Source organism: Puntigrus tetrazona, chromosome 6, assembly GCF_018831695.1.
Source record: "Puntigrus tetrazona isolate hp1 chromosome 6, ASM1883169v1, whole genome shotgun sequence".
NCBI lineage: Eukaryota > Metazoa > Chordata > Actinopteri > Cypriniformes > Cyprinidae > Puntigrus > Puntigrus tetrazona.
This window is the reverse complement of record NC_056704.1, coordinates 8,549,240-8,561,330: the sequence shown is the minus strand read 5'-3', so window position 1 is coordinate 8,561,330 and position 12,091 is coordinate 8,549,240.

Sequence of the window (12,091 nt, the reverse complement as noted above, 5' to 3'; positions counted from 1 at the left end):
AAGGTGAATGGACAATCATTTTGGGCCCTGTTTTACTCCAGCAGCACAGTCAGTCATGTCCAGTCTCGCATGCTTGGGCCCCACTTAGACAGTAAAACTGTCCTGCCAATTAACTGTGTGTATGGGGATACCCGACAAGTTCCAGCCCATACCGTCACCATCGCTGCCACCCCAGGTTCCTGGGTGGTAGAGGTTGGAATTCTAAAGGATCTGCTGGTTCCCGTTTTCATTGGACAAGACTGGTCGGGTTCGACCGCCTGCTTGCTGCCATTACCCAGCCTGCCAGCCATCAAGGGAGCCACTGAAGACTGAGGCCAGCTCGAGGACCACGCCGCCAACCGGCTTTATTGGCCTCAGACAGCGGGAGAGATGGTGAGTCCCCTTCCCAAAATCCTAACCCATTTCTCAATGTTTTCCAACAGGTGATGGAAAGGGGCTCATTTACCCGTGCCCAAAAGGAAGATGACCGCCTGAAACACTGCTGGCCTCAAGTGAGAATCCTGGAGAAACAGGACGTATGGCCTAGGCCCCATCCTCTCCTGCATTTCATTGTGGAAAGAGGGAGGAAAAAAAATTACTAGTAGTTCCATGCTGCAAGACAGAGACCGTGCTGGAGCTGGCCCACTCTCACTCGATGGCAGAGAACCTGGGTGCCGCCAACACTATTCAACGAATCAGAGACCACTTTTACTGGCCTGCTCCAGCCTAGAGGCCTTTTGCCAAGCCTGTCCAACCTGCCAGCACATGTCACCGAGAGCTCCTCCCCCCAGTCTGCTAATACCACTGCCTATCATTGATATGCCCTTTGAGCACATTGGGATGAACCTTGTGGGGCCGCTGCCCAAGTCTGCCCGGGGATATGAACACATCCTGGTGGTTGTCGACTACGCCAGCTGATACCCTGAAGCAGTCCCGCTGCATAAAGCCACGGCCAAATCCATCGCCACGAGTTGTTCCTGCTGTTCTGCCGAGTCGGCATCCGCAGAGAAAAATTGACCGATCAGGGAACCCCTTCATGTCCGGCTAATGGCTGACCTCTGCTGGCTGATGGGGCTGAAGCAGCTCGGACAACAGTGTACCACCCACAAACAGCGGTCTCATCGAACAATTCAACAAGACCCTTAAGCAGATGTTGTTGTGCGTAGCTGCTGAAGATCGGAGAGACTGGGACCTCATGATCCCCTTGTGTGCTGTTCAGCATCTGGGAGGTGCCACAGGCATCAACGGATTCACCCCCTTCTAGCTCTTGTTTGGCCGCCAAACTCAACGTCATCACTAAAGAGACCTAGGACCAGCAGCCGGCAGCCCACTGCACTGTGGTCGAACATGTACATGAAATGAGGACCGAATCGACCGAGTAATGCCGCTAGTCCGGGACCATTTGAGCAAAGCCCAGCAAGCCCAAGCCACTACAATCGGGCCACCCAAGCACGAGAGTTCCACCCTGGAGACTGGGTTATGGTCCTTGTCCTGACTGCGGCCTGCAAGTTCCTTGCCACCTGGCAAGGCCCATACACTGTTACTAAGCGAGTTGTTACAGAGCCCTGTTACCTATGGCAGCCAGGCCACCGAAGGGCAGACCAGTCCTGCAAAGCAACTAGAGTAGGTGATTTGGATGCCAGCAGCAGAGAAACCCTCCGGCGGGTGAAGGACGCCTTAACCTCGAAACCTATCAGCAGGAAGCTGACCCCAGCCAAGAGAAACTACGCAACCGTAGAGAAGGAGGCAAGTCAAGTGGGCAGTCCTGGAGTCGCGTTACTACCTCTTGGACCAGAGGTCACCGATCATGCTCCCCTTCAGTGAATGGCCTAGGCGAAGGATACCAATGGCAGGGTGACCCGATGGTTCCTTGCACTCCAGGACTTCCACTTTGTATACGTCAATGAGCTGGAGCGGCGAATGGCAACGCTGAAGGCCTCTCTCGAGCTAGGGTCATATCTTCATAGGACCAGGATGACACTTGGGGGGGGTGCGACAAGCATCCCAAAGGACCATCACAACTGCAACTCTTCAGGAGCTGGCTATATCAGCCACACAAGGCAGGACTGAAGATAAACATCGACTCATTGAGACTTGAAATTAATGCCTTTTCTCTTGTCCCTCAGACAGCAGTGTGTGACCGATCAGCCCATTCTCAAGGAGCACCACATGGACTTACTGCACCACAAGAGATTGAACGAGGAAGAGAGCACCATTCAGCACCGGGAGCACCATTTGGACTCATTGCATTCGAAATAAAATCTGTATATGTCTAATGTATGCGTGTATATTTAAAAAAAAAACACACAGTACACCACACAAAAGAATAGTAACAATAATAAGGGGATAATAATTACAATAATTAAACATCAGAGTCACAGTTTATTGTAGCTCAGGTACTGATTTTGTTTAATTAATTTGACCAAACTCTCATGATATAAATGACAAATCGCTATACACAGGGTATTTAAAATGTACAAAAGTGTTTTGGCTACAATTATACAGCAAATGATAAGGCTCTTCTCTCCTCGTCAAACAAACTAAAACATTAGACTTTATAGACAGTGTTAGGAAATTTAACTTATTTACATCAGTGCTTTATTTACCCTTGCACTATGAAGAAGTATTGCATGTTGAGACACTTTGAATGGAGATGAGTAGTACAGATGATATGAGAAAATAAAGTTAACTTTTTCATAAAAGCATGAAGCTTAATGTACTTGCATAGTTTGCAGCCCTAAACCTTTTTGGAAATGGAGCTATCACAAAAACACCTTGTGGTTGCTAGGCAATCATTTTATTTTCCACCATAACAAAATTATGTATTTTGTGTCATATCTCCTCAACCAGACATGATAACACAGAAAAGGTGATGTCTAGCCCTATATTATGATGGTCAAGGATTACAATGATATCATAATAACATAAACTGCTCAGCTGAAGAGATAATGGTGAAATCAGAAATAGACTGTAGAGTGTGTAACGGAGGAGTCAGAGGCGAGCAGATCCATATACAGGGCTTTATTAAGAGTAATAGTCAAATAACAGGCAGGGTCAGACAAAGCCAAACAGGTGTGGCACAGGCAAAACACAAGAAAAGTCCAAAAAACAGGAGAGGGTCAGTCCAAACGGGGTACAAACAGTGTCCAAGATAGCAGGCAAAGAGCAAATCCAGTAACCAGGAAGAGATCAGAACACAGGAGAATCAAACATAGGGAAAACAGGACTAAGCAATGACATGGGGAAAAATAGATTAAACAATACTTGATGCTTGCTTAGAGACTGAGCTGATCTTAAATAAAAAATATAACATGTTAACAAGGGAGAGGAGCTAAACAGTTACAGAGGAAACAATGTGGGTAAGGAACAGGGAACAAGGGAACACCGAAACAATGGGGAACAAACACTTCAAATAAAGAGTCCATAAACACCATGAAAAGGGAACACTGACTGAAATCGTGACAGTGTGTTTCTAATACATTCTTGTTCAACAATCTAACAACATTCTAACATCACATGCAGACAGCAACGTAATCAAGTAATCAAGTATTCGCATGAAATTTCTCAACTTGAATGAAATTTAGGGTTGTGAGGGTGATCAAATTTCCTCTTCATATAACAACACCGGTAATACCGGTATCACCGTGATGGGGGGGTCATTTGAGTTTTTAGTCTTTTCCTCGCTTTCCTTCGTTTTTAAATAACCTGGGTTTTACTTTTGCTTTTAAATTTGCATCAATTCAGCAAGAAGCAGTTCTTTGCTTTAATTTGGAGAATAATATTCTTGTGTAAGGTGTGGTGTGGGTGTGGGTTGGGGATCCAATAACCAAAACTATTTTGACTTGATCCAGTTTATGCTGAGCAATGTAGCCAACTGCACTACCAATGACTGACAGCTATAGTAATTATAAAGGGAGTGCTCTTTGCTTGCTTTCTGTATTTAATCTATTCACAATTTGAATAAAAGTTTAACAATGAGTTACTTATGTAGGAGATTTAATGCAGATGCAGTTCAGGTGCCAGATTTCAGGTCAAATGAGTTTTATGAGTTAAATGATTAAATTAGTGTTGCTGTCATATAATGTGTTGGGTGCTCTGTTAATTAGTGCAATTGTGGGAACATCATTCCACCAACCAGGAAATGTGAATGAAAGGTTACCACAAGGCCTCGCTTACTTAGAGATCTCAGGCCTCTAGAGGGGATGTAGATTCATAAAAACTGAAGAGGAAGTAGGAGAATGCTGAGCCTGTGGCTGTTATATGCAGACATAAATGTCTTGAACTTGGTGCGAGCCACAAGTGGTAGCCAATGCAGGAAAGTAAAGAGAGGTGTGACATGGACTCTTATGGACTTGTTGAAGACCGCTGCATTCTGAAACATTTCTCAAGGTTTGATTGCATATGTAAGTCCATCTAGAAAGACATTTCAATAGTCCAGCCTGACAAGGCCCTGGGCAAGAAGTTGTGCAACATATTTTTTGGAATGGCCTGATCCTTCTAATGTTGTTCAATGAAAAACTGCATGATTGAGCTGTCTGAAGGTCAGCTGGTCACCAAAAAAAATATTTTTTGATCAACCTACCAGGATGATGAAATCATGCTGTAGAGTCAGAGTGGCAGAGCAAATGAGAAACTCAGTCTTTGCCAAGTTGAGCTGTAGGTAATGTTCCTTCATCCATGCAGAAATGTTTTCCAGACAGCCTGAGATCCCTGCAGCTACTGTTGGATCACCTGGTTTAAATGAATAATAGAGCTGTGTATCAGCATATCAATCAATCAATAAATCACTTTTTATTTATATAGCGCTTTTAACAATACAGATTGTATCAATGCATTGAACAGTATCAAATAGGAAAATACAATGATAATGTATAATGAAGAGATTAAACAGACTGAGACAGTCTCTCAGTCAAGAATTTCCAGTTCAATTTTAAATGCAGCTATGTCAGATTGTGCAAACAACTTTTAATGTATTTTAAAGTGTGTGTGCATATGATTCCAGTGATCTGTCCACGGGGCACATCTAGGTGGTCTGGTCTCCGATGATCCACCCTCTGATCTGGATACAAACTGAGAAAGAGAATTTAAAAAAAAAAACAGACTAATATTGTGGAAATTTCAATACCATTAACATCAATTCCATGCTACAGTATTAAATCTAGAGTATGATTTTGACAATGAGTAGGACCAGACACATGTTGTCTAACCCCAATAGAGTTCAGAATGTCTAAGAATACTGATCGCCAACTCAGTTATAAAATCAGCAAATTCTTTAATGAAATGAAATCTATGTAGTGGCCTATAGGCAGTAGCCAGTATAAATCACTATCATGTGTTTCTCTAGATAATGTTATATGCAGCAACACAGCTTCAAATGAGTTACTTAAAGGAAGACAGAGAATATTGTTATAAATTGTATCAACACCTTACTCTTTACCTTTTAGAAGTGGCTCATTTTTATAGCAGTAATTTTGGGAGGTAGACTCATTTAAAGTAATGTATTCATCTGGTTTTAGCGAGACCCTAGTTAGTCAAGTACAAGCTCTAAGAATATTTGCCATACTTCAAGAGAGAAGAGCGGCACCCCAGGAGGGATGAAGACCATCTCTTTTCAACAGGTCAGGTCTGCCCCAAAAACTCTACGGGCACCACTTAGACATTCAGCCGTTGAGACCCTCCTGTGAATTTCATCACCCCAGTAAGCAGGGAGGGCACCAGAGCATATTACAGTGTCTGACATCATACTTGCAAGTTCACACACCTCTTTAATGTTATTTTTAGTGATCTTCGACTGACAAAGTTTAATATAATTAACACTGATATGAATAACAATCTTGCTGAATTTATGTTTAGCATTAGCCAGCACTTTTAAATTTGCCAAAATTAGCTCCATTGGACAGTATGGTGGCTGGTGTCTCTATCTTTATGTTCTGTACAATAGAATCGCCAACTACTTGACCGCTTTCATCAGGTTTCTCAGTGGGTGCATCATTGAGTGGGGAAACACACTTCATGGTTTCATATTAAAAGCGAATGATCAACAGTAAAATTTGTTAGTTTAGTTTGATAGATAGCATCAGTGATATGGAGAGAATTAAGTTATATTTGATCGCTATAAACAACAGAGAGTGATAAAAAAGAATAGGCAAGCTACACAGAGGTACAAACACATGAACCCCTCCAATATCATATCAATCATTCTAGCATATCAATGGTAGAAGTTAGGTGCTTGTATAGTGGGTCTCAGTGATGTAGTGTACATGGTGAAAAGGAGGAGTCCAAGAATTGATCCCCGAGGAAACCCTGTGACCATTGTTAGTGTTCTTTGAATAGCTCTCCTCCCCAGGAAACCCTGAAAGACCTACCTCTGAGATTAGATTCAAAGCAGTGGAGTACAGATCCAATGATGGTAAACAGGAGAATCCAACTTCACTGCACCTGTTTACCAAGAGATTTTAGAGCACTTCATGCTTCCTTCTGCTGACCAGCTTTTTAAAGATGCTGATTTCATTTTCCAGCAAGATGCGGCAGCAATGACCATGGTGACAGGAGAGCAAAGTCACCAGACCTGAAACCCATAACGAATCATATCTCACATACAGAACTTTGGGAATAGTAATAGCATTCGTACAAGGGTTAAGATTGTTTAAAGAAAGATATGCTTACATTACAATTGAAGAACTGCTACAATTCTTTTCCACACAAAAATTTTGGATAAAACTAAAAATGTTTTGGAAGTCATTGGTGAGCCATTCAAAGAAGAGGTAGTATGTACTGGCCTGTCTAGACAGATATTGTCTTGACAATTATTTAAAGTGGATAATAATGTGTCAGTTGTTGTATTTACATGTAAAGATGAGAAATGGGTGGTTGAGGGAAGAGAGGATGACATTACAAAGAAAAGACGAAAGAGTGAAAGGGAGCATAGTTTTTGCTTAAAATTTAACCTAAGTATTATTATGTGTGTGCCACCAATTCCTCTATCAGTTAGATAGAGGAATTGGTGGCACACACATAATAATACTTAGGTTAAATGTAATGAAATGAACAAAGATGTCTAGAGGTTTTACCAAATGTTTTCTGTGATATAACTGTATGTGTAAAAAAGTCAAGCGGCCTCATTTGTTTGTGGTGATAAGCCATTTGATATCAAAGGAAGCTAGTAGTAGAACTGGAAGTCTTCCGTGTAAGGCTTCTCCAAATAGATTCACCAAGGACTACAAGTGGACTGCCATCCACAGGGAATAAAAAAGCCTATAGATCCTCGAAAAAGTGCCTGTAAAAGGTGCCCAGATGACCAGGGAAACAATAAAACATACAACATAGAGTTTAAAAGAAGCTCTTACCATAATAGCATGCTTCTCAAAATAATTTTTATCGCATAGTAGAGTTGGTTTAGTATTTTCAATTATTAGAAATGAGATGACCAGTGCCCTTCCTACTTGAAATCATATCTCAGTCAAGCCCAAAATAATAAGAGCAGACGGAGAAGCAATGGCCAGAATGAAGTTTATTAACAGCTGAACAGCTGACAATTTCAGCAACCCACAGAAAATTACAGAGGTGCAGATAGGATGCATCTTAGCAAGACCGCTTTGCCATCTGTGTGCGATGTAGGTGTTGTTGATGAGAGAGCAGGACTGAGTAAAATGCACTTGCTTATATATATATTTATTTATAATCTCTGAAATATACAGTATGTATTGTTTTCTTGATAATCTTTTATTGTACTATCAAATTAAATATTAGTTAAGCTAGTGAGTGGTGGTAGAGCCCTGAATGTAAGCCCGGGCAGAATGGTGGCAACAGATGGGCCAATTTCATGTCATAGTTCAGACACGGCCAGGCCTCGTGCCTGTTTAGTGATTAAAAATTGTCATGTTGCGCTGGTGGATACCACACAAACCACTAAACCCGTACAGTATTATGACGAATGTGATAATTACTACTAACTACTAATCTAATGTTTTCTGAATAAGTGCAATTATGATTTCCTGACTCTCCATCTCCTCTTATACACGCTTTTAAAGAAAAGCCATCTTTACAGATAATAATTATAACGAGTTTTGTTTACATTTTTTTATTTTGTTAAGTGGTAATTTAAAGCTTTCTATTGATATATTTATCTTGCCTTTTTTGCTGAGTTGAAGCACTCCTGTTCAAGACAGAAAGCATTTGTTTTGATTTCATGTTTTGTGGATAGTGTCATTGCACACAAATATAAGTAGACCCGTTACAAATCCAAATGATGTATTACTCTTACCTTTATCAGAGAATGCAAAATGCAAGTGATTGAGCTGGTGCCTCTATGTCCTGCAGAGCGTGCTTTAGCATCCACTCTCTGCACAAACCATCACATCGCATACTTATTCTTATAGTACAGGTTTAATGTTTAAACATTGTTATATGCTTGAACTGTATTAGAATATCTATAAATTGTATTTTAGGCAAGTTGTGATGATTTGAGAAGGCTAAATTGATCAGTCATACTTTATTATAAGCTCACTGTCTGTTTTCCTACCAGAGCTTACTGTGCACATGTTTTTTTCATGCTGAACAACAATATTTAATGCATCTGCATTACTGTACGGGTAGGTTTAGGGATGTGGTAGGTGTAGGCATTAATAAAACACAATCTAATAGGTAGTAGATATATACCTTATAGTCAAAAACGTGAATATAACACATTATTACTATATTTGCATTACTGTAAGGGTAGGTTTAGGGTTGGGTTAGGTGTAGACATTAGTAAAAGATCATTTGACAGGTAGTATTTTTACTACCTTTTTAATAGAAGTTAATAGAAGATTAAGACTTGATTTAATAAATGTGATGATGCCTACGATCACAGACATACTTATGAAATGTAAGAGAAAATTTGTCTACATTTAGCATGTTTCATTAAAAAATCTATTATTTTATCACACTAATTCATGCTAAAAAAGGTCACCTCCTCTTTCCAAATTCGAATTTAACACGCTGTCCAATATGTAATGCAAGATTTTGTTGATTATTAAAAACACTAAAAAACAAGCTAAAATGTCTCCTGCATTTCTTGTTATTTATGCATATCTGTGTGAATGTTATTCATTTAGAAAATGGCTTTATTTATGTACTAGCATCTTTGCTGAAATCCCTCAGTGTACCTACAGCTGCAGAGACATTTGCTTCTGCTACATCTGGAATTTTTCATAGCATTCCTGGTAAAGAATATATTTTTATTAGGTTTGCACTCTGATATAAGACACTTGTTGTATTAATTCTATATTACAAAACAATGTAGATACATTACTGCATTAAAATTAATCATTACATTGTACATCAGTTTCTGTTACTGTATTTTTAAGGTCCATCTGCTGATCCTAAGGTGAAACTTCAGTCTTCAGAATCCCATTCAACTGATTCCCAAGCTATAGAGACCATTCCAACCGAGGAACCTGCTGCAGATGTTTCAGTTCATCAATCTCCACCAATTGACCCAACTGACTGGCCCTCTGTCTTATCAGGTGCAGTTAGAACTGATTTAGTAAACAGAGGTCCAGATGGGAAAGCAGGTTGAAAATTGTGGAGGGTTTACACTTTTAATCCTGGGAAGGCAGGATAAAAAGTATGGAGGGTTTAATCTATCAGGCCTTAGAGACAAGGGAAGCTCTTTGGAAATGAGGGACAAGGCCACTGATGGAAACATTAGAACTGAAACTCAGTCACTGACAGAGGAAGTGGGCTCATTCAGCAGTGTGGTACGACATTCTTTCCTCTGTCTATCAATTAGATTTAGATCATAAGATTTTGCAGTCACCTGATATTCAGCTAGACGTAGCTGTTGATGTGCTAAATAAGATGCAAAGGTCCCTCACTGACTACAGAGTCGATGGATTTGCAGCAGCTCAAGCAACAGCAAAAGACATCTATGATGCCATGAATGTGACAAACTTGCCACAACTGCAGTCAACCAGCATGGCCTTGTTAAGCCTCCCATCATTTATTCACTCTTAGCAACTGACAGAAATCTACCCCAGTCTCTGGATGGCTCTTCAAATTGTTTGGTCCTCACCTGTTACTGTAGCCAGCGCAAATATTCAAAACATTGAGATCCACAATGGCCCAGGAGTGTTTATCAGGACTTGCTGTTCTGAGTATCAACCATGAAAGATGTGAGACTGTGTCATATGAGGTGATCGAGGATTTTGCAGCCAAGAAGTCACAAAGAAGTAATTTATTTTATTTAGTTATTTTATTTAATTTAGTTTAATTTCTCAAACACACTTGCACTTTCATTTGTAATAATTTACAATACTTTGTGGTACTTGCAAATTTATTTCAATCCGATTAAATATTTTTACACATGTATTATGTTGAATATGTTACAGGTAATACTTAAATATACTTAAATATTGAAATTATCTTTTTTGTGCTTACCATTTTTTACACCTTTGGGCCCAATAATTTTTATCTCAAAAGGGCCCCACTGGTCTCAGACCAGGGACTAGGGCCTAAATATGAGCCCCATACAGGTCTCTATATGGTGGGCATTCTGGTGCAGTATGGCTTCTGTTGGATCATTTAGGTGGATGGTACACATTGTTGAGGAGATTCCCCCTTACATGCAAAGTACACAGAAAAGCACTGTATAAATTTAATAAGTTCATTAAAATAATTGTTTACTGTTCTATTGAATTGTCCAATTCTGCTGTATATGGTATTGTAATCATTGACTATCAAAACAAAGGGGTAGACATCACCTTTTTGTGTTATTGTGTTTTGTTTTAGGAGATATGACATAAAATACATAATTTGTTTATGATGGAAAGTAAAATGGTCTCTATGGCAACCACAATGTGTTTTTGGCTCAATTTCTGAAAATGTTCAGGGCCCTAACCTGTACAATTGTACCATCATGCTTTTTGAAAATGTGAACACATAACCTACATTTTTGCACATATCACCTGGACTAAAGCAGGCCTTGGAGGGATCTTTGAGGATCCAATGGTGTTATAAAGTTTAGTCACAAGCTCTTTTGATGCTATTCTTTGGTTAAATATTTGTAAAACCCACAAACAGAAGATGGTCATAAAGATGACCAATAGCACTGACAGGTGTGATTTGGAGCTGGCTGGAGCAAAACTGTGGCCCTCCAGGAAGTGAGTTTGAGACCAGTGTGCTAAGGGCTTCCTTTTTGGCTGCATAAATCAGCTGTGGTGTGATGAGAGGTGAACTTAAGGTAGATGGAGAACCGATATGACAGATTATGTCTGCATCTATGCAGTTCTAACAAATATTGTAGGAGTATAAAGTAGGCTACAGATTTGTTTTTGTTTTTTTATTCACAAACGAATCAAGTAAAAGTAGTCGGTTTGAATGTTACTTAGAGTGCAAATAGGTCTACCATAATAAAGTACAGTAGTCAAGTAAAATCATTTTACACCCATGCCAAAGCATAATTTTATATGAGTGCATGGTAAAATGTACATTAACCCACCATACTCTCAGAAAGCAATAAAATTGACCTTTCAAAGGGTATGTAGGCTGCCATTTAGTAACATGTACACCCCAGTGACAGATTTGTATTCTTTGTACTTTTTCCTGTCACCCCAGGTTCAGCGGTTGAGCCATTGAGCCAAAATCCTTTAGTAAGCCTGCTTCAACAGTATGCAATTCTGTCTTGTATTGCTGGAGGAGAATCCAACAGCAACTTCAAAATCAAGATTTTTTAAGGACCGTGTACATGACCATATCGTCATTTTGACCATATCATGACCAGTCTGACTAATTTTAATTTTTGGGGGGGGGTAAATTAAATTTCACAACTGAGAATAATTTACTGGCCAAAGGGATTATGTCATATACTGAAAATCACGTGAATAATAGTTTTACCTTTCCAGATGAGTTGGCTACATGTCTGTGTTAAATATGTACTGATAAAAGTACCAACCCCCTATAATTGATTTGACTATCTTCTGCCCTCTTGAGGATTAAAGGTGCACCTGCATTCCGTTCTCTCCCGGTTATGCCAGATTTCCCGAGAAGTTGAGGTACACGTCAGAATGGAACCTGTACTGGTGAGCGGACGTGTACAGTGACCTCAGCAGTTTGTGCGTATCAGCTGACACAC